The sequence below is a fragment of the Sminthopsis crassicaudata genome, chromosome 3 (assembly GCF_048593235.1).
Source record: "Sminthopsis crassicaudata isolate SCR6 chromosome 3, ASM4859323v1, whole genome shotgun sequence".
Classification (NCBI taxonomy): domain Eukaryota; kingdom Metazoa; phylum Chordata; class Mammalia; order Dasyuromorphia; family Dasyuridae; genus Sminthopsis; species Sminthopsis crassicaudata.
In genome coordinates, this window is record NC_133619.1 from 652,634,401 (window position 1) to 652,656,756 (window position 22,356).

A 22,356-nucleotide genomic window follows, 5' to 3' on the forward strand; every position below is an offset into this window, starting at 1 on the left:
ACCAGGAATGCAGGGATGGTTCAATATGAGGAATATTAATACCATAATTTACCATAATCCATAACAATACCAACAGAAATCATATTGTAATCTCAATAGATAGAAAGTAAGCTTTTGACAAAATACAGCATCATTCCTATTAAAGCACTACAGAATACAGGGATAAAGGAAGATTTCCTTAAAATAATAAGCAGTATCCTTCTAAATTCTACAGCAACAAATATTTGAAATGGAGAGAAGTTTGGCTATTTCCCAATAAGATCACAAGTGAAACAAAGATGCCTATTATCATTACTATTATTCAGCATTGTACTATAAATCCCAGTTTTAGCAACAAAGAAAGAAAAAAAATGCAAAAATTAAAATAGGAAATAAGGAAATAAAATTAGCACTGTGCAAATGATTATGATAGTCTTAAAGAATCTTGAAAAACAATCCAGCAACCTACTTGGAACATTTAACAGCTTTAGCAAAGTTGCAGGACATAAAAGAAACATACCCAAATTATCAGCATTTCTATATATTACTGACAAAGCCCATCAGCAAGAGATAAAAGGAGACATTGCATTTAAAATTACTACAGACAAAATAAAATACTTGGGCGTCTACCTGCCAAGATAAATCCAAGAAGTTTATGAACACAACTACAAAACAATTCTCACACTAATAATTGGAAAATATTAATTGTTCATAGCTAGGCCAAGCTAATATAATAAAATTGACAATTCTACCTAAATTTGTCTACTTGTTCAGGGCCACACCAATCAAAAAGTCAAAACACTAATTTATGGAACTTGAAAAAGGTGACAAAATTCTTCTGAAGAACAAAAGCTCAAGAACATCAAAAAAAGAATGGCAAAACAAAAACAAAAGATGGTGGCTTATCAGTACCAAACCTAAATTTACATTATAAAGTACTAGTCATCAAAACCATTTGGTACTAGCTAAGAAATAGAGTGGAAGTTCAGTGGAACAGATTAGATGGACATGACAGAAAAATCAAGGCCTATGGCAATATAATATTTGATAAATCACCACAATCTAGCTTTTGTAATAAGAATTCAGTATTTGCCAAGGCTAGCATTTCTAATACAATAGGATGATTGGGAATTGAATGTAAACTGTTAGCACTACTGTCTAGCTGACCAGGTTGCTTATACCTTCAGAATCCAATGCTTAACGTGCAACAAGAAAATTGGATTTACACACATATAGTGTATCTAGGTTATACTGTAACATGTGTGAAATATAGGGGATTGCCTGTCATTTTGGAGAGGGAATGGAGGGAGGCGTGGGAAAATTTGGAAAAATGAGTACAAGGCATAATGTTATAAAAAAAATTACTCATGCATACATACTGTCAAAAATTTTATAATTATAAAAGTAATTAATAAAAAGAAGAAAAAAATAGAATTCAGTATGTGACAAAAAATGCTGGAAAGCTATTTGTTAGAACATCAACATAGATCCGCATCTTACACTCCATGCTGAAAAAGTCAAAATGGATACATGATGTGGTCATAAAGGATTATATCATAAAATAATAGAATAGCAAGGGATTGTTTACCTATTAAATCTTTGGAGAAGGGAGTAATTTATGACCAAAGAAGGACTAGAGAATATGATGAAAGGCAAAAATGTACAACTTTGATTACATTAAATTAAAAAGGTTGTGTATACACAAAAGCAATGGAAACAAAATTAAAATGAAAATACAAAACTGGAGATAATCTTTATAGCCAATATTTCTGATAAATGTCTCATTTCTAAAATATATGAAGAACTGTGCCAAGTTTATAAGAATACAAATCATTCCCCAGTTGATAAATGGTCAAAGAATATCAATAGACCCTTTTCAGATGACAAAATTCAAGCCATTTATACTCATATAAAAATGCTCAAAATCATTATTGATCAGAAAAATGTAAATTAAAACAATTCTGGGTGCCACCTCGCACCTGTCAGATTGGCTAAAATGACATGAAATAATAGTAATAATCCTAATATTTTATAGTATCATCCTCAATATTATACCTATCATGTACTCATTTTATTCTAATTTTGGTGTGAGGTGTGATATATGTCTATGTTGAGTTTCTGGCATATTATTTTCCAGTTTGCCCAGCAATTTTTTAAAATAGTAAGTTCTTCCAGAAGCTGGAGTGTGGTGGCTTATGAAATACCAGATTACTGTAGGCCTTGATGATTATGTTGGATGTTTTTAATTTATTCCACTGATCCACCACTCTATTTCTTAGCCAGTATTAAATGACTTTAAAGATGGCTGCTTTTTAATGTACTTTTGGTTTTGGTACTGCTAAGTAACATTCCCTTTATGTTTTTGGCATTTTGTCTTTCAGATTAATTTTGTTATTTTTTCCCAGTTCTATAAAATATTTTTTGGCAACTTGATTGGTATGGCACTGTATAAGCAGATCAATTTAGAGAGAATATTGTCATTTTTATTGAATTAGCTTGGCCAAACCATGAACAATTGATATATTTTACTTTTTTGTCTTGTCTAGCCTTCTTTTATTATGAATTTTATAAATGTAACATTTTTTGAAAGTACATATGCATAGGTAATTTTTTTACAACATTATCCCTTGCACTCCCTTCTGTTCCCAATTTTCCCCGCCTTCCCTCCACCCCCTCAACTAGATGGCAGGCATTCCCATACATAATAAATATGTTATAGCATATCCTAGATACAATATATGTATGCGGAACTGAAATTTTTGTTGTTGTTACAGTGGAAGAATTGGATTCAGAAAGTAAAATAAGCTAGGAAGAAAAACAAATATGCAAACAGTTTACACTCATTTCCCCAGTGTTCCTTCTCTGGGTGTAGCTGATTCTGTCTATCATTGATCAATCATATCTGAGTTAAATCTTCTCTTTATTGAAAATATCCCTTTTCATCAGAATATATCCTCATGCAGTATTGTTGTTGAAGTGTATAATGATCTCCTGGTTCTGCTCATTTCACTCAGCATCAGTTCATATAAGTTTCTCCAAGCCTCTCTGTATTCATCCTGCTGGTCATTTCTTACAGAACAATAATATTCCATAACATTCACATATCATAATTTACCCAACCATTCTCCAATTGATGGGCATCCATTCATTTTCCAGTTTCTATCCACTACAAAAAGGGCTGCCACAAACATTTTGGCACATACGGGTCCCTTTCCCTTCTTTAGTATTTCTTTGGGATATAACCCCTGTAGTAGCACTGCTGGATCAAAGGGTATGCACAGGTTGATAACTTTTGGGGCATAATTCCAGATTGCTCTCCAGAATGTTTCACATCTCCACCAACAACGTCCAGTTTCACGTCTCCATTGTTTCACATCTCCACCAACAACGCATCAGTGTCCCAGTTTTCCCACATCCCTTCTTACATTCATCATTATTTTTTCCTGTCATCTTGGCCAATCTGACAGGTATGTAGTGGTATCTCAGAGTTATTTTAATTTGCATTTCTCTGATCAGTAATGATTTGGATCTTTCATATGAGTGGAAATAATTTCAATTTCATCATCTGAAAATTGTCTGTTCATATCCTTTGACTATTTATTAATTGGAGAATGGCTAGATTTCTTATAGAGTCAATTCTCTGTGTATGTGGCCTTTATCAGAATCTTTAACTCTAAAAAGGTTTTCCCAGTTTACTTCCCTTTTAATCTTGTTTGCTTTAGCTTTGTTTGCACAAAAGCTTTTTAACTTGATGTAATCAAAATTTTCTATTTTGTGATCAGTAATGATCTCTAGTTCTCTTTTGGTCACAATTTCCTTCCTCCTCCACAAGTCTGCGAGGTTAACTATCCTATATTCCTTCAATTTATTTAGGATCTCATTCTTTATGCCTAAATCATGGACCTATTTTGATCTTATCTTAGTATGTGGTGTTAAGTGTGAGTCCATGCTTAGTTTCTGCCATACTAATTTCCAGTTTTCCCAGCAGTTTTTGTCAAATAGTGAATTCTTATCCCAAAAGTTGGGATCTTTGGGTTTGTCAAAAACTTGATTGCTATATTTATTCACTATTTTGTCCAGTAAACCTCACCTATTTCACTGATCACGTAGCCAATACCAAATGGTTTTAGTGACTGCTGCTTTATAATATAGTTTTAGATCCCGTACAGCTAGGCCATCCTCATTTGATTTTTTTTTATTAATTCCCTTGAAATTCTCAACCTCTTGTTCTTCCATATGAATTTTACTGTTATATTTTCTAGGTCATTAAAATAGTTTCTTGGGAGTCTGATTGGTATAGCACTAAATAAATAGATTAGTTAGGGAGTATTGTCATCTTAATTATATTCGCTAGGCCTATCCAAGAGCACTGAATGTCTTTCCAATTATTTAATTCTGACTTTATTTTTGTGGCAAGTGTTTTGTAATTTTGCCCATATAATTCCTGACTTTCCTTTGGTAGAAAGATTCCCAAATATATTATCGACTGATATTTTGAATGGAATTTCTCTTTGTATTTCTTGCTGTTGGATTTTGTTGGTAATGCATAAAAATGCTGAGGATTTTTGTGGATTTATTTTGTGTCCTGCCACTTTGCTAAAGTTATGAATTATTTCTAATAGCTTTTTAGCCATATCTTTGGGGTTCTCTAAGGATACCATCATATCATTTGCAAAGAGTGATAGTTTGGTTTCCTCATTACTTACTCTACTTCCTTTAATCTCTTTCTCGACTCTTATTGCCCAGGCTAGAGTTTCTAATACAATATTGAATAGCAATGGTGATAGTGCGCAACCTTATTTCACTCCTGATCTTACTGGGATAGGTTCCAGTTTATCACCATTACTTATGCTGTTTACTGCTGGTTTTAAACATATGCTCCTGATTATTTTGAGGAACAGTCCATTTATTCTTGTACTCTCAAGTGTTTTTAGTAGGAATGGATGTTGGATTTTATCAGATGTTTTTTCTGCATCTATTAAGATGATCATATGATTTTTGTTAATTTGATTATTGATATAGTCAATTATGCTAATATATTTCCTAATATTGAACCAGCCCTGCATTCCTGGTATAAGTCCCACTTGGTCATCGTGTATTATCCTAGGGAGGATTTTCTGTAGTCTTTTTTCTAATATTTTATTTAAGATTTTAGCATCAATATTCATTAGGGTGATTGGTCTCTAATTTTCTTTCTCTGTTTTCAACCTCCTTGGTTTAGGGATCAGTACCATGTCTGTGTCACAAAAGGAATTTCGTAGGACTCCTTCAATCCCTATTTTTTCAAATAGTTTATATAGTGATGGAGTTAATTGTTCTTTAAATGTTTGGTGGAATTCACATGTAAATCCATCTGTTCCTGGGGATTTTTTCTGAGAGCTGTTAATAGCTTGTTCTATTTCTTTTTCTGAAATGGGACTATTAAGACTATTTACTTCTTCCTCTGTTAGTCTGGGCAAGTTGTAGTTTTGAAGGTATTCTGCCATTTCATTTAAGTTATCAAATTTATTGGCAGACAATTGGGCAAAGTAACTCCTAATTATTGTTATAATTTCCTCTTCATTCGTGGCAAATTCTCCCCTTTAATTTTTAAGTCTAACAATTTGTTTTTCCTCTTTCCTTTTTTTATTCAGATTTCCTAAGGGTTTGTCTATTTTGTTGGTTTTCTCATAGAACCAACTCAGTTTTATTAATTAATTCAATAGTTTTTTTTTTAACTTTCCATTTTATTAATCTCTCCTTTTATTTTTAGAATTTGAAGTTTTGTGCTTGTCTGGGGGGGGTTAAATTTGTTCCTTTTCTAGTATTTTTAGTTGTAAGCCCAATTCATTTACCTTTTCTTTCTCTATTTGATGCAGGTAGGCCTCTAGAGATATGAAATTTCCCCTTGTTACTGCTTTGACTGTATCCCATACATTTTGGAATGATGTCTCATTATTGTCATATTCTTGGGTGAAGTTATTAATTATGTCTATGATTTGCTGTTTCACCCAATCATTCTTTAGTATGAGATGATTTCGTTTCCCATTATTTTTTGTTCTATTTTCCCCTGGCTTTTTATTGAATGTAATTTTTATTGCATCGTGGTCTCCAAAAATGCATTTACTATTTCTGCCTTACTGCACTTGATTTTGAGGTTTTTATGTCCTAATATATGGTTAGTTTTTGTATAGGTTCCATGAACTGCTGAGAAGAAAGTGTACTCCTTTCTGTCTCCATTTAGTTTTGCTTTTTTCTGTCTCCATTTTAGTTTGCTTGCTTTCTTGCCTATCTGCCCCTTCATTGCTATCTATATTTCCCTTCTACTTTTTTCATCTCTTTTGTGTTCATTCACTTTTTGGTTGTCTTCCTTATCTGTGTGCCATTTGCAAATGACCCTTCATAAGATTCCAGAGGCATTTCATTTTCAAACTGCTGGCAGAACTCATTGTAAGGAAGGCAGAGTTTGAAAGAGAGCCCAGACATGGAGTATTGCCTAGGTTATATTAAAACCAAGCCTTTAAGACGAAAGAGTGATTAGAAATAATTCAGAGTTTTAGCAAAGTTGCAGGATATAAAATGAATCCACATAAATCCTCAGCATTTTTATACATTAGGAACACAATCCAAATGCAAGAGATACAAAGAAAAATTCTATTCAAAATAACGGTTGATAGTATAAAATATTTGGGAATATATCTACCAAAGGAGAGTCAGGAATTATATGAGCAAAATTACAAAACAATTGCAGCAAAAATAAAGTCAGAATTATATAATTGGAAAGACATTCAGTGCTCTTGGATAGGCCGAGTGAATATATAATAAAGATGACAATACTCCCCAAAGTAATCTATCTATTTAGTGCTATACCAATCAGACTCCCAAGAAACTATTTTACTGATCTAGAAAAAATAACATCAGAATTTATATGGAACAACAAAAGGTCGAGAATTTCAAGGGAAGTAATGAAAAAAAAAATTAAATGAAGGTTGTCTAGCTTTACCTGATCTAGAACTGTATTATAAATCAACAGTCACCAAAACCATTTGGTATTGGCTAAGAAATAGCCTCGTTGATCAGTGGCATAGGTTACGTTCACAGGGCAAGATAGTGAATAAAAATAGCAATCTAGTGTTTGATAAACCCAAAGATCCCAAATCTTGGGATAAGAATTCATTATTTGACAAAAACTGCTGGGAAAATTGGAACTTAGTATGGCAGAAACTAGGCATGGACCCACACTTAACACCACATACTAAGATAAGATCAAAATGGGTCCAAGATCTAGGCATAAAGAACGAAATCCTAAATAAATTGGAGGAACATGGGATGGTTTACCTCTCAGACTTGTGGAGGAGGAAGGAGTTTGTGTCCAAGGGAGAACTAGAGACCATTATTGATCACAAAATAGAACATTTTGATTACACCAGATTAAAAAGTTTCTGCAAAAACAAAATTAATGCAAACAAGATTAGAAGGGAAGTAACAAATTGGGAAAACATTTTTACAGGTAAAGGTTCTGATAAAGGCCTCTTCTCCAAAATATACAGAGAATTGACTTTAATTTATAAGAAATCAAGCCATTCTCCAATTGATAAATGGTCAAAGGATATGAACAGACAATTTTCAGATGATGAAATTAAAACTATTTCCGCTCATATGAGTGTTCCAAATCATTATTGATCAGAGAAATGCAAATTAAGAGAACTCTGAGATATCATTACACACAGTTCAGATTGACTAAGATGACAGGAACCCATAATGATGAATGTTGGAGAGGATGTGGGAAAACTGGGACAGTGAGTCATTGTTGGTGGAGTTGTGAAACAATCCAACCATTCTGGAGAGCAATCTGGAATTATGCCCCAAAAGTTATCAAAATGTGCATACTCTTTGACCCAGCAATGGTACTACTGGGCTTACACCCCAAGGAAATACTAAAGAAAGGAAAGGGACCTGTATTTGCCAAAATGTTTGTGACAGCCCTTTCTGTAATGGCTAGAAACTGGAAAATGAATGGATGTCCATTAATTGGAGAATGGTTGGGTAAATTATGGCATATGAATGTTATGGCATATTATTGTTCTGTAAGAAATGACCAAGAGGAGGAATACAGAGAAGCTTGGAGAGACTTACATCAACTGATGCTGAGTGAAATGAGCAGAACTAGGGGTATCATTATACACTTCTACAATGATACTGTATGAGGATGTATTCTGATGGAAGTGGTTATCTTCAACATAGAGAAGAGCTAATCCAATTCCAATTGACCAATGATGGACAGAATCAGCTACACCCAAAAAAGGGACACTGGGAAATGAGTGTAAACTGAGAGCATTATGTTTGTTTTGTTTTGTTTTGTTTCTCTTACCAGATTATTTTTACCTTGTGAATACAATCCTTCCTTTGCAACAACAACAACAAAATTCGGTTCTGCACATATATATTGTACCTAAGATATACTATAAGATATTTAATATGTATGGGAAAGCCTGCCATCTAGGGGAGGGGGTGGAGGGAAGGAGGGGAAAAACTTGGAACAGAAGGGAGTACAAGGGATAAGGATGTAAAAAAAAAACAAAAACAAAAACAAAAAAACTACCTATACATATGTATTGTCAAAGAAAATGTTATAATTAAAAAAAATTAATTAAAAAATAAAGGAAAAAAAAAAAAGAAAGAAGAAGAAGAAGAAAGAGGGAAAGGACTTTTGGCTCTAGGTAACTTCCAGCTTTGACAGGAGCAAAATCAAATTTCTGGCCTGAATATCTTTTCTGAAGTTTGCTCAAAACTGTCTACTCCTTGCATTTTTTTTTCCTGAGGAGTTTCCCCAATGCATCTTGTTTTTTATTACAGCTTTTTATTTACAATATACACACATAGGCAATTTTTCAGCATTGACAATTGCAAAACCTTTTGTTCCAACTGCTTCTCCACACCACTTCCCCCAAATGGCAAGTTGACTAATACATGTTAAATATGTTAAAGTATAAGTTAAATTATATATATATATGTATATATATATATACATATATAAATATGTATATATATATATATATATATATATATATATATATATATATATATATATATATATATATATATATATATACATGTCCAAACAGTTATTTTGCTGTACAAAAAGAATCGGACTTTGAAATAGTGTACAATTAGCCTCTGAAGGAAATCAAAAATACAGGCGGACAAAAATAGAGAGATTGGGAATTCTGTATAGTAGTTCATCTCCCAGAGTTCTTTCCCGGGATGTAGCTGGTTCAGTTCATTACTGCTTTATTGGAACTGATTTGGTTCCTCTCATTGGTGAAGAGGGCTCTATCCATCAGAATTGATCATCATATAGTATTGTTGTTGAAGTATATAATGATCTTTTTGTCCTGATGATTTCATTCAGCATCAATTCATGTAAGTCTCTCCAGGCCTTGCTGAAATTATCCTGCTGGTCATGTCTTACAGAAGAATATTCCAGAATATTCATATACCACAATTTATTAATCCATTCTCCACTTGATGGGCAGCCACTCAGTTTCCAATTTCTGGCCACTACAAAGAGGGCTACCACAAACATTTTGCCACATACAGGTCCCTTTCCCTTTTTAAAAATCTCTTTGGCATATAAGTGCAGTAGTAACACTGCTGGATCAAAGGGTCTGCACAATTTGACAACTTTTTGAACATAGTTCCAAATCCAATGCATCTGTTTTGAGGAGTGGAAAATAAATTATAGTTCTGAGACTCCACCTAATCAACCACTCAGGGATAGAATATTCTTGGCATCAGAAACACCTCAATTTTGATCTTTCCTCAGACCATTAGTACTTTACACAATCTTGGAAAGTTGTTTAATTACTCAGCCTCTTTCAACTCTTTTATTATCTGTAAAATGGGTATAAATGCTTCTATTTGAAGAGATCATTATCCATAGACCAATTCCAATGATACAATGAGCGATAAGGAGAATCATCCACACCCAGAGAGAGGAATGTGGAAAGTGAGAGTGGCTCACAACATTGTATTTTCACTTTTTGTTATTGTTTGCTTACATTTTATTTTCCTTTTCATTTCCTTTTCTGATGTGATCTGATTTTTCATTGTACAGAAAGATAATTGTATAAATATGTATGCATATATTGGATTTAACATACAAAATAATAAAATAATTATGCAAAAAATAGTTGTAAAATACAACTGAAATCAGACTTTTCAAGGGACATTAGTCAGGCTTAAAATATCACCTAATCAATATTGGTTATTAGCATAGACATAGCTATGTCTGGGAGAAGACTGAGGTTTCTGAGTCATTGCTAGGTATTTGTCTTGAAATGATCATGACCCTTCTGAGACATTGCTTTTGTGTTTTACTTTGAAATGATCAAGACTCTATGCCCAGGGAGGGAGCCACTCTTCTCTGGAGCACAAACATCTCTAGGAATGGCTAGTTCCCAGCATCTAGTGTCAAAAATATACAGAGTTCATGGAACGGTCAAGTTCCTATAATTTGGAAGCTCAGGCCTGTTAGATTTGAGTGAGCTTATAATTCTAATATGAAATTTTAAATTTCTTATTCAAATCCATATAAGATTTCCCCTATTTTGCAGCTGACCGATCATGAACACGTGACAGCCAGATCGTACAGTTATTAGAGGTGCCAATTGGCCCAGTCACTGGCCAAAGATTAAGGCAGACACCTACATGACTGCATAACCTGAGTTCTCACCTAACATCAGAGAACTCTCCAGACATTATTAGTTCTCACCTTGTAATCCTAACAACTATAGCAATCTAGTGTTTGACAAACCAAAGATACCAACATTTGGAATAAGAATTCATTATCTGAAAAAAACTGTTGGGAAAACTTGAAATTGGTATGGCAGAAATTAGATATGGATCCACTCTTAATACCGCATACTAAGATAAGATCAAAATGGGTCCATGATTTAGGCATAAAGAATGAGATCATAAATAGATTAGAGGAACAGAGAATAGTCTACCTCTCAGACCTGTGGAGGAGGAAGGAATTTATGACCAGAGGAGAACTAGAGATCATTATTGATCCCAAAATAGAAGATTTTGATTACATCAAACTAAAAAGTTTCTGTACAAACAATACGAATGCAAACAAGATTAGAAGGGAAGTAACAAACTGGGAAAAAATTTTTACAGTTAAAGGTTCTGATAAAGGCCTCATTTCCAAAATCTATAGAGAACTGACCCTAATTTATAAGAAATCAAACCATTCTCCAATTGATAAATGGTCAAAGGATATGAACAGACAATTCTCAGATGATGAAATTGAAATTATATCCACTCATATGAAAGAGTGTTCCAAATCACTGCTGATCAGAGAAATGCAAATTAAGACAACTCTGAGATACCACTACACACATGTCAGATTGGCTAAGATGACAGGAACAAATAATGATGAATGTTGGAGGGGATGTGGGAAAACTGGGACGCTAATACATTGTTGGTGGAGTTGTGAGAGAATCCAGCCATTCTGGAGAGCAATTTGGAACTATGCCCCAAAAGTTATCAAACTGTGCATACCCTTTCATCCAGCAGTGCTAGTACTGGGCTTATATACCAAGGAAATACTAAAGAGGGGAAAGGGACCTGTATGTGCCAAAATGTTTGTGGCAGCCCTTTTTGTAGTGGCCAGAAACTGGAAAATGAATGGATGTCCATCAATTGGAGAATGGTTGGGTAAATTATGGTATATGAAGGTTATGGAATATTATTGTTCTGTAAGGAATGACCAGCAGGAGGAATACAGAGAGGCTTGGAGAGACTTACATCAACTGATGCTGAGTGAAATGAATAGAATCAGAAGATCGCTGTACACTTCAACAACAATACTGTATGAGGACGAATTCTGATGGAAGTGGATATTTTCAACATAGAGAAGATCCAACTCACTTCCAGTTGATCAATGATGGACATAAATAGCTACACCCAGAGAAGGAACACTGGGAAGTGAATGTAAACTATTAGCAATACTGTCTATCTACCCAGCTTACTTATACCTTCGGAATCCAATTCTTACCATGAAACAAGAAAATTGGATTTACACACATATATTGTACCTAGTTTATACTGTAACACATTTAATATGTATGGGATTGCCTGTCATGTAGGGGAGGGAGTAGAGGGAGGGAGGGGAAAATTTGGAAAAATGAATACAAAGGATAATGTTATAAAAAAAAATTACTCATGATATATACTGTCAAAAAATTATAAATATAAAATTAATTTTTAAAAAAAAGATACTAAGGATATTTAAGAGGTGTTACAAGGGTAAAACTGACAGGTTCTGGCAAAAGATTGGATGGGGTGGTGTTAGGATTACAAGGTAATAACTCAGGTTGTCTAAACAATTCTCTAACTCAGAGTTCACACCTTTAGGAGTTTACACCTTTAGACTTCTGAAAAGGAGTTTACACATTTAAAGGAGTTTACACCTCCAAAGGGAGTTTACACCTTCTAAAGGAGTTTACACCTTTAAAGGGAGCAAGTTCATTGGCTGAAGGAGTTCCCACAAGCCACTGGGAGTTCTCCCAAGCCCATTCTCTGCTAGCATAAAAGAAGGCAACATTTAGTCTGAAGAGTCAGTCCAGATTGGGAGAACTTCAGGGAAGCTGGAGGAGATTCAAAGCCAGGATTCAGGGAGAAGAGGATTCCAGATTCTACCTTCACTCTGGCTAGAGGCTCCAGAACCCTCCCAAGAAACCTGCTATCAGAGAAAAGGATTCTCAGAGGATTTCAACTGAGAGCCTCTCAGAACATTACAATTGGCGCCCAACGTGGGGCAAAGACTTTGGCTCATCCTGACAAAGGCTGATTCTGAGGCCTTCAGACTGAGCTAGCCCGGACCTTTCTCTTTTGGCACCTGAACGGGGACTGGAACCCTGGACCCTCAGAAGAGCAAAGGTCTCCATTCAGTGAGCGTTTTACACTTAAGAGACCTAGATATGAAGACTCAGAGAAAACATTGGCAGGCAGCCCGGCATCAAGATATTCAAGCATACAAGAATACAAGAAAGCAGAGACTCACAGCATTACTTGAAAATAGACGATTATTTGATGGAGCTTCTAGGCCATCTGTAGCAAGGAGAGATGGCCAAATTAAAAGGATTTTTGAAGGACCTAATAAGCCAAACCCAAGAATTGATGGACCTCCAACACCCGCTTCTCTTCGGTTTCAAGGCTCACCAGGACAGAGGGGGGGAGGGGGGCCCATGAGGTTTGAAAGACCACAAGGTCAGCTAGAAAGTGGGTGCCCTTTGAGATTTGAAGGTCCTCAAAGACCAGGAGGGACTCCTTTGAGGTTTAAAAGGCCACTTAGACAGGCAGGAGGAGGTGGCTTAAGGTTTAAAGGAGCTGTTGGCTTGCAGTTTGAGGGTCCCACAGGTGGTTTGAGGTTTGAGGGCCCTGCTGGCCAGAATGTGTCAGCCTGTGGGTGGAATGAGATTTGAGGGGAGCCATAGTGCATCAGGAAGCAGAATTAGGTTTGAGGGACACCATGGTCAGCCAGGTGGTAGAATCATATTTGAAGGCCCTTTGCTCCAGCAAGGTGGTAGAATGAGATTTGAGGGTCCTTCTGTACAAGGAGGTAGTATGAGATTTGAAGGACCATTAGGCCAAGGTAGTCCAAGATTTGAGGGGTGTCATGTTTCAAGATTTGATGGTCAGCCAGGTCAACCATCTCTCTTGCCAAGATCTGAGGGCTTGCACGGTCAATATGGTCCTGAGTTTGAAAGAACTCCTGGTCAACAGGGCCCACAAAGGTTTGATGGGCCACCTAGTCAGCAGGTACAACCAAGATTGGGGCCTCAGGGATTTGATGGTCCACAACACCTGCAAGCATCAAGATTTGATATTCCTCTTGGTCTTCAAGGTGCAAGGTTTGACAATCATTCTTCCCAGAGACTTGATGACAGTGACTCTTTTAGTCACACTGGCCCATATAATGACCCTCCTAACAGTGCGTTTAATGCACCATCGCAAGGAAGACAGTTCCAAAGACATGAGCAAGTGTTTGATACACCTCAGGAACCAAATTTTGTTGGACCACATGGCCCTGGAGCGCAAAAGTTCTCAAATCCACTTAACAGAGCATCTGGACATTATTTTGAGGAAAAGAATCCTCAGGGTCCTCAGTATGGAAACTTTAGTAATCTGCCCACACCAACTGCACTTGGGAATATTCAGCCATCTCAGCAGCTTGTCTCTGGAGTTACTCAGCCTGTATCTTTGGGACAAGGACAGCAGTTTTTACCAGTTCATCCACAAAATCCTGGTACTTTTGTTCAGAATCCAGCAGGTGCTCTTCCAAGAGCATATCCTGATAATCATCTCAGCCAGGTTGATGTGAATGAACTCTTCTCAAAACTGCTAAAAGCAGGAATACTGAAATTATCCCAACCTGATTCAGCAACAACTCAAGGAAATGACGTTGCTGCACAGCCTCCTCCTGAGGAAGAAGAAGAAACTCGAAGTGAAGATCAAGATGTTCCTGACCTCACTAATTTCACAGTTGAAGAATTGAAACAGCGTTATGCTAGTGTTATAAACCGCCTGTATACTGGTATCCAGTGTTCTTCTTGTGGACTGAGGTTTACACCATCACAGGCTGACGATTATGCACACCACTTGGACTGGCATTACCGACAAAATAGAGCTGAAAAGGATGTTAGCAGAAAAGTTACACATAGGGGGTGGTACTGTAGTCTAACGGACTGGATAGAATTTGAGGAAATAGCTGATGAGGAACATGCAAAGAGCCAGGTTTTTGAAAAACTACATGAAGAGGTTCTGTTGAAAAACCAAGAAGCTGCTAAAGAAAAGGAGTTTCAGAGTGTCCCTGCTGGACCCGCTGGGGCAGTTGAGAGCTGTGAAATATGTCAGGAACAATTTGATCAATACTGGGATGAAGAGGAAGAGGAATGGCATCTTAAAAATGCTATCCGAGTAGATGGAAAGATTTACCATCCATCATGTTATGAAGATTATTAAAATACATCTCCCTTTGATTGTACACCAACTCCCAGCAAGTATTCTTTTTTTGACAATGTTTAAGGGATTTTGTTGAAAATCCCTTGAACATTGTCAAAAAAAAAATTGCAGGAACCTTGTGACAGTTCCAAAGTTAAAGAAGAACCAGTTGATATCACACCAGCTTGTACAGATGATAGCATAGATTCACCTACTGAAATTAAAACAGAATCTGATACAGTTGAGTCAGTTTAAATAAAATAAGAGGCATGGTTTTCTTTAAAAAAAAATACAAAAAGGAACTGCTGTGTTATAGTTTAATCTAGAAGGGGGAGAATTTTTATATATGTGTATGTATATCTCTATATATCTACATCTCTATCTATCTATATATGCGTATATACATGAATTACTTAGGTGAGGCAGGGTGCCTAGCTATCATTTGGTTAATAAATACATTTTAGTATTTGTATTTCCTACTGCCTGCATAGTTTCAAGTGCTCGTTGTGTGAAAGTCCTGTAGATGCGTGCAAATTTAACAAATTGAAAGTGTATGTGTAAAATATGTATAATTTTCACTTGTGGAACTGTAAATTATAAATAAAAATATTTTTGCTATCCAGGGATTGGGAATGTTTATGCACATCAACACATAAAGACAGTGTTTCTGTACTTAGTATTGGGTGGAATTAAATAGCAACCTCAGCATAGACTTTTTTTTTTTTTAACTAGAAGCCTCCCATGATTAAAAAAGAAAAGAACAATAACCAAACGAACCTTAAGTTAATTTTCATCCTTCAAAAGGGGATAATCACCACTGCAGGGCCTTTCTGAAATAGTAAAGTCTAGATTAAAAAAAAAAAAAAAAAAAGAATTTCAGGCTCCCTTTCAAAGGGGAATTCCCCTCCTCTGAGGAGGTTTTCTCAAGCCTTTATGCTCTGAGAAGGAAGGCCACTGCCTCCTAGACTGGGAGCTGAGAAGTACCCCTGGGGAGAACCAAACTAGGGACTCGGTTCCCTAGGAACTGCAACTGGAGGGGGGAGGGTGAGAGCATCCTTTCAAGGCTATCCAGGCCATCCCCAAGAGCCGGCTCCTGGCCCAGCAGCCCACTCCTCTCCCTTGCCTCTTCCTTCTCCCTTGGGTCCCAGGGAGCCCTTCCCTGAGCCAGCTCTCCTCGCCAGGGTCAGGGGCAGTCTCCTGGGCAAACATAGAGATCCAGGGCAGTGCTGCAGTCAGCTGCTTCTTCTGGATCGGCTCCAGGCTGCTTTTAGAAGTTATGGTTCCCCCCAAACCTGCGGTCCTCGGGAGTCCTCACACCAGCTCCTCACTGCCTTGGTTGGGAATTTCCTCCAGAATCCCGTGGTGCAGCTGGATGCGCCAACCTCCGGCTCTAACATTCATTGTGCCTTTCAGGGTCCCACCCAGATCCGACGTCCTCTACTTTCTCTCAGTCAGTGGGCGGGGTCCTGCCCGGGATGTCACAGACACCCTGGTGTCCAGCTTGGTGAGGGGGAGCCTGGGAGCGGTCTTCTGAGCAGGAAGGGATTCTTGAGACTGGGAGGAAGAAAATGAGGGCGAAGTTGTATGTTCTCAAGGACAGAGCTTGCTTGCCCAGCTGTCCATCTGGGAAAGACCCATCAAACCTAGGTAGACCAGAAACCTAGAACCTGGAGAACTGCCTGGGGCTATCCAAAGGAGACTTTGGCCCCACAGAGGCATTTGCAGGACTGGGAAAGACCAATCAAACCTCAGGCAAACCAGAGACCTAGAACCACAAAAAGTGCCCGAGGCTATCCAAAAGAGACTTCGGCCCTATAGAGATGTTGACAGGACTGGCCCAAGACTGTGGCAGGTCTGGGGTCCTTTGTTCTTTCTCACGCCCAATCTGGGCCTTCTGACTTGGACGCCTCTCCTGGGCTTTCACTCTTGTTCTCTGAGAATTTGGACCTGCCATTTATGTTGGATCCCACCCTGGCTCGCTCCCAAGCTGGCTCAGTGCACAGATCTATTTGGGTTGGCCCCAGGACCCGCCCTCAAGCAGCACCTCACACAATGTCCTCCCGGGGAGCCCCAAATGGATCCTCTGTCCATGAGAAGGAAGGCTCGCCACATGGGCTCATCCATGGACATAGAACCTCCGGAACACAGAACAGCAGAGCTGGAAGGTCTTGGAACAGAAGATGGAGAGAGAGGGAAGAAATTGGCTCCCAAGGGCAGGAAACTGCATCTTTGCAAAGGAGTTTAGACCCAGGCCCTGATGAGAGCCGGGTCTGGCTGGAGGGTGACAGAGCCCAAGGGGTGGGGAAGATGTGGCTGGGGGCGCACTCTTTAATGTTGCACAGATTCTAAAAAAGGCATCATGCTGGGGAGGGGGATCCTCCCCCTCAGGGGATAAGAAATAAATTCTTACATCTGTAAGCAGCCATCTGACTTTTCCTGGCAGGCACAAATCCAGAAGAGTTAGCAGAAAGATGGAGAGTGTCAGAGTTGGTCCTCAATTTCCCCGTCTCTCAAAAGGGGGTCAGTAAACTCTACCCTGGGCCTCTATGGGGCTCCACAGTGGACAGCCTGGAGACTGGAGGCAGGGAGGCTCATCTTCCCGAATTCAATTCTGGCTTCTGACGCTTAGTAGCTGTGTGATATTGGGCAAGTCTCTCCACCTTGTTCTCCTCAGTTTCCTCATCTGTGAAATGAGCTGGAAATGGCAAAGCCCCCCGAGATCTCCACCGAGAAAACCCCAAATGGGATCAGAGCAAATGACAAATCGTGCCTCATGAGGATCATGAGCATGAACACAGAAGAAAATGCTTTGTCCCTCATGTGCCATAATGAGAGCTGAAGGTTTCCCATTTCTTTCTCCGGCTCATTGTGCAGGTGAGGAAAATGAGAAACAGGGACAAGGGACTTTCCCAGTGTCACCCGGCCAGGAAGTGTCTGAGACCAGATTTGAACTGGGGAAGAGTCTTCCAGGCCCAAGCCAAGTCCTCTGCGCACTACGGCATTCCCTAGTGGCCATCTAGAGTAGATCAATCACTTTACTGTAGCTGTGAGAAGTCAGGTTTTAAGCTGACAAGCAGAAAGGGGCCAGGAGAATACTTCTGCTACTTCTCACTTTTTCCTCAGGTCAGTGGGTTTTGCTAAGTATTCAGGATGGCTTTGTGGGGTACGCTAGAACCCGGCTGCTGGTGATGCTGCCAGATGGGAGTCCTGTAGGTTTGGATTAATTAACCCATTAGGTATCGATCATTATATGACGTAGATTAAGTGAGGGGATAGATTTACGCTTAGTTAGGATTATGGTAACTTGTGTTAGAGACAGAGGGAGAGAACTGTGGTCTCCACACGCCCCCACTCTCCATGAATGTGTGAGGAGAACCCCGCTCTGAGACCCGCATCCCTGGGCTTCTCTGCCCTCTCACCTAAGGTTCAAAACTTCTCACGCAACTTCCAGAGTCCTGCTGATGAGCATCTCCTTTAATCCTGTATTGTGATATTAAAAGAAAGTTCAGATTCCCTCCTATAAATGACACTCTCAAGCTCAGTTAAAAAGTAAAAGTAAAAAGTTTTAATCAAATAAGACAAAGTATAGATAGTTTAGATTTGCATAAAAAAACAAATAGAAATAAGAACAATTAACAATATGACAATTATAGCAGAGAGAGGAAGAGAATACATCACCAACTCAAGGGAACCACAAGATCATCAAACGGCTGGGAGCCCCCCTTTTTCAGCCTTCTCAACTTGAGTTGTGTAAAGATTTTTCCGGGCGAAGCGTCCTCCCCACGGATGAGGCTCGGTCATAGTATGGGACACTGACTTTTTATAGGTCTTTAGACAAAGAAGGATTTTTACCAAAAACTTATATAAGGGTTTGGCACATACATCTGTGCAGGTGCGGGGTACAGGAGGGCTTCACTAGTTGACTCGTTCCATATCGTCTGTATCTTGACAGTTCTTTATTAATTGTCTATGCCCAGGGAGGGAGCCACTCTTCTCTGGAGCACAAACATCTCTAGGAATGGCTAGTTCCCAGCATCTAGTGTCAAAAATATACAGAGTTCATGGAACGGTCAAGTTCCTATAATTTGGAAGCTCAGGCCTGTTAGATTTGAGTGAGCTTATAATTCTAATATGAAATTTTAAATTTCTTATTCAAATCCATATAAGATTTCCCCCATTTTGCAGCTGACCGATCATGAACACGTGACAGCCAGATCGTACAGTTATTAGAGGTGCCAATTGGCCCAGTCACTGGCCAAAGATTAAGGCAGACACCTACATGACTGCATAACCTGAGTTCTCACCTAACATCAGAGAACTCTCCAGACATTATTAGTTCTCACCTTGTAATCCTAACAACTATAGCAATCTAGTGTTTGACAAACCAAAGATACCAACATTTGGAATAAGAATTCATTATCTGAAAAAAACTGTTGGGAAAACTTGAAATTGGTATGGCAGAAATTAGATATGGATCCACTCTTAATACCGCATACTAAGATAAGATCAAAATGGGTCCATGATTTAGGCATAAAGAATGAGATCATAAATAGATTAGAGGAACAGAGAATAGTCTACCTCTCAGACCTGTGGAGGAGGAAGGAATTTATGACCAGAGGAGAACTAGAGATCATTATTGATCCCAAAATAGAAGATTTTGATTACATCAAACTAAAAAGTTTCTGTACAAACAATACGAATGCAAACAAGATTAGAAGGGAAGTAACAAACTGGGAAAAAATTTTTACAGTTAAAGGTTCTGATAAAGGCCTCATTTCCAAAATCTATAGAGAACTGACCCTAATTTATAAGAAATCAAACCATTCTCCAATTGATAAATGGTCAAAGGATATGAACAGACAATTCTCAGATGATGAAATTGAAATTATATCCACTCATATGAAAGAGTGTTCCAAATCACTGCTGATCAGAGAAATGCAAATTAAGACAACTCTGAGATACCACTACACACCTGTCAGATTGGCTAAGATGACAGGAACAAATAATGATGAATGTTGGAGGGGATGTGGGAAAACTGGGACGCTAATACATTGTTGGTGGAGTTGTGAGAGAATCCAGCCATTCTGGAGAGCAATTTGGAACTATGCCCCAAAAGTTATCAAACTGTGCATACCCTTTCATCCAGCAGTGCTAGTACTGGGCTTATATACCAAGGAAATACTAAAGAGGGGAAAGGGACCTGTATGTGCCAAAATGTTTGTGGCAGCCCTTTTTGTAGTGGCTAGAAACTGGAAAATGAATGGATGTCCATCAATTGGAGAAATTTGGGTAAATTATGGTATATGAATGCTATACAATATTATTGTTCTGTAAGAAATGACCAGCAGGAGGAATACAGAGAGGCTTGGAGAGACTTACATCAACTGATACTGAGTGAAACGAGCAGAACTAGGGGATCATTATACACTTCAACAATGATACTGTATGAGGATGTAATCTGATTCAAGTGGTTATCTTCAACATAGAGAAGAGCTAATCCAATTCCAATTGACCAATGATGGACAGAATCAACTACACTCAAAAAAGGGACACTGGGAAATGAGTGTATACTGAGAGCATTGTTTTTTTTTTGTTTTGTTTTTTTTTTGTTGTTGTTGTTTCTCTTCCCAGATCATTTTTACCTGGCGAATACAATCCTTCCTTTGCAACAACAACAAAATTCGGTTCTGCACATATATATTGTACCTAAGATATACTATAAGATATTTAATATGTATGGGAAACCCTGCCATCTAGGGGAGGGGGTGGAGGGAAGGAGGGGAAAAACTTGGAACAGAAGGGAGTACAAAGGATAAGGTTGTTAAAAAAAAAAAACTGCCTATACATATGTACTGTCAAAGAAAATGTTATAATTATAAAAATTAATTAAAAAATAAAGGAAAAAAAGAAAGAAGAAGAAGAAGAAAGAGGGAAAGGACTTTTGGCTCTAGATAACTTCCAGCTTTGACAGGAGCCAAATCAAATTTCTGGCCTGAATATCTTTTCTGAAGTTTGCTCAAAATTGTCTACTCCTTGCATTTTTTTTCCTGAGGAGTTTTCCCAATGCATCTTGTTTTTTATTACAGCTTTTTATTTACAAGATACACGCATAGACAACTTTTCAGCATTGACAGTTGCAAAACCTTTTGTTCCAACTTTTCCCCTGCTTCTCCACACCCCTTCCCCCAAATGGCAAGTTGACTAATACATGTTAAATATGTTAAAGTATAAGTTAAATACTATATATATATATATATATATATATATATATATATATATATATATATATATATACATATACATATACATATCCAAACAGTTATTTTGCTGTACAAAAAGAATCGGACTTTGAAATAGTGTACAATTAGCCTCTGAAGGAAATCAAAAATACAGGCGGACAAAAATAGAGACATTGGGAATTCTATATAGTAGTTCATCTCCCAGAGTTCTTTCCCTGGATGTAGCTGGTTCAGTTCATTACTGCTTTATTGGAACTGATTTGGTTCATCTCATTGATGAAGAGGGCCCCATCCATAAGAATTGATCATCATATAGTATTGTTGTTGAACTATATAAAGTTTTTTTTTCCTGATGATTTCACTCAGCATCAATTAATGTAAGTCTCTCCAGGCCTTGCTGAAATTATCCTGCTGGTCATTTCTTACAGAAGAATATTCCAGAATATTCATATACCACAATTTATTAAGCCATTCTCCACTTGATGGGCAGCCACTCAGTTTCCAATTTCTGGCCACTACAAAGAAGGCTATCACAAACATTTTGCTACATACAGGTCCCTTTCTCTTTTTAAAAATCTCTTTGGCATATAAACCCAGTAGTAACACTGCTGGATCAAAGGGTCTGCAGAATTTGACAACTTTTTGAACATAGTTCCAAATCCAATGCATCTGTTTTGAGGAGTGGAAAATAAATTATAGTTCTGAGACTCCACCTAATCAACCACTCAGGGATAGAATATTCTTGGCATCAGAAACACCTCAATTTTGATCTTTCCTCAGACCATTAGTACTTTACACAATCTTAGAAAGTTGTTTAATTACTCAGCCTCTTTCAACTCTTTTATTATCTGTAAAATGGGTATAAATGCTTCTATTTGAAGAGATCATTATCCAATAATCTAATTTAGACCAATTCCAATGATACAATGAGCGATAAGGAGAATCATCCACACCCAGAGAGAGGAATGTGGAAAGTGAGTGGGGCTCACAACATTGTATTTTCACTTTTTGTTATTGTTTGCTTACATTTTATTTTCCTTTTCATTTCCTTTTCTGATGTGATCTGATTTTTCTTGTACAGAAAGATAATTGTATAAATATGTATGCATATATTGGATTTAACATACAAAATAATAAAATAATTATGCAA

General features: G+C 37.6%; 1 pseudogene; it reads left to right on the forward strand.

Annotated features, from left to right (window-relative positions):
* The window catches only part of LOC141562661 (pre-mRNA cleavage complex 2 protein Pcf11 pseudogene), a 34,174-nt pseudogene extending 18,952 nt beyond the window's left edge, over positions 1-15,222 (forward strand).
* Positions 15,223-22,356: the final 7,134 nt, after the last annotated feature.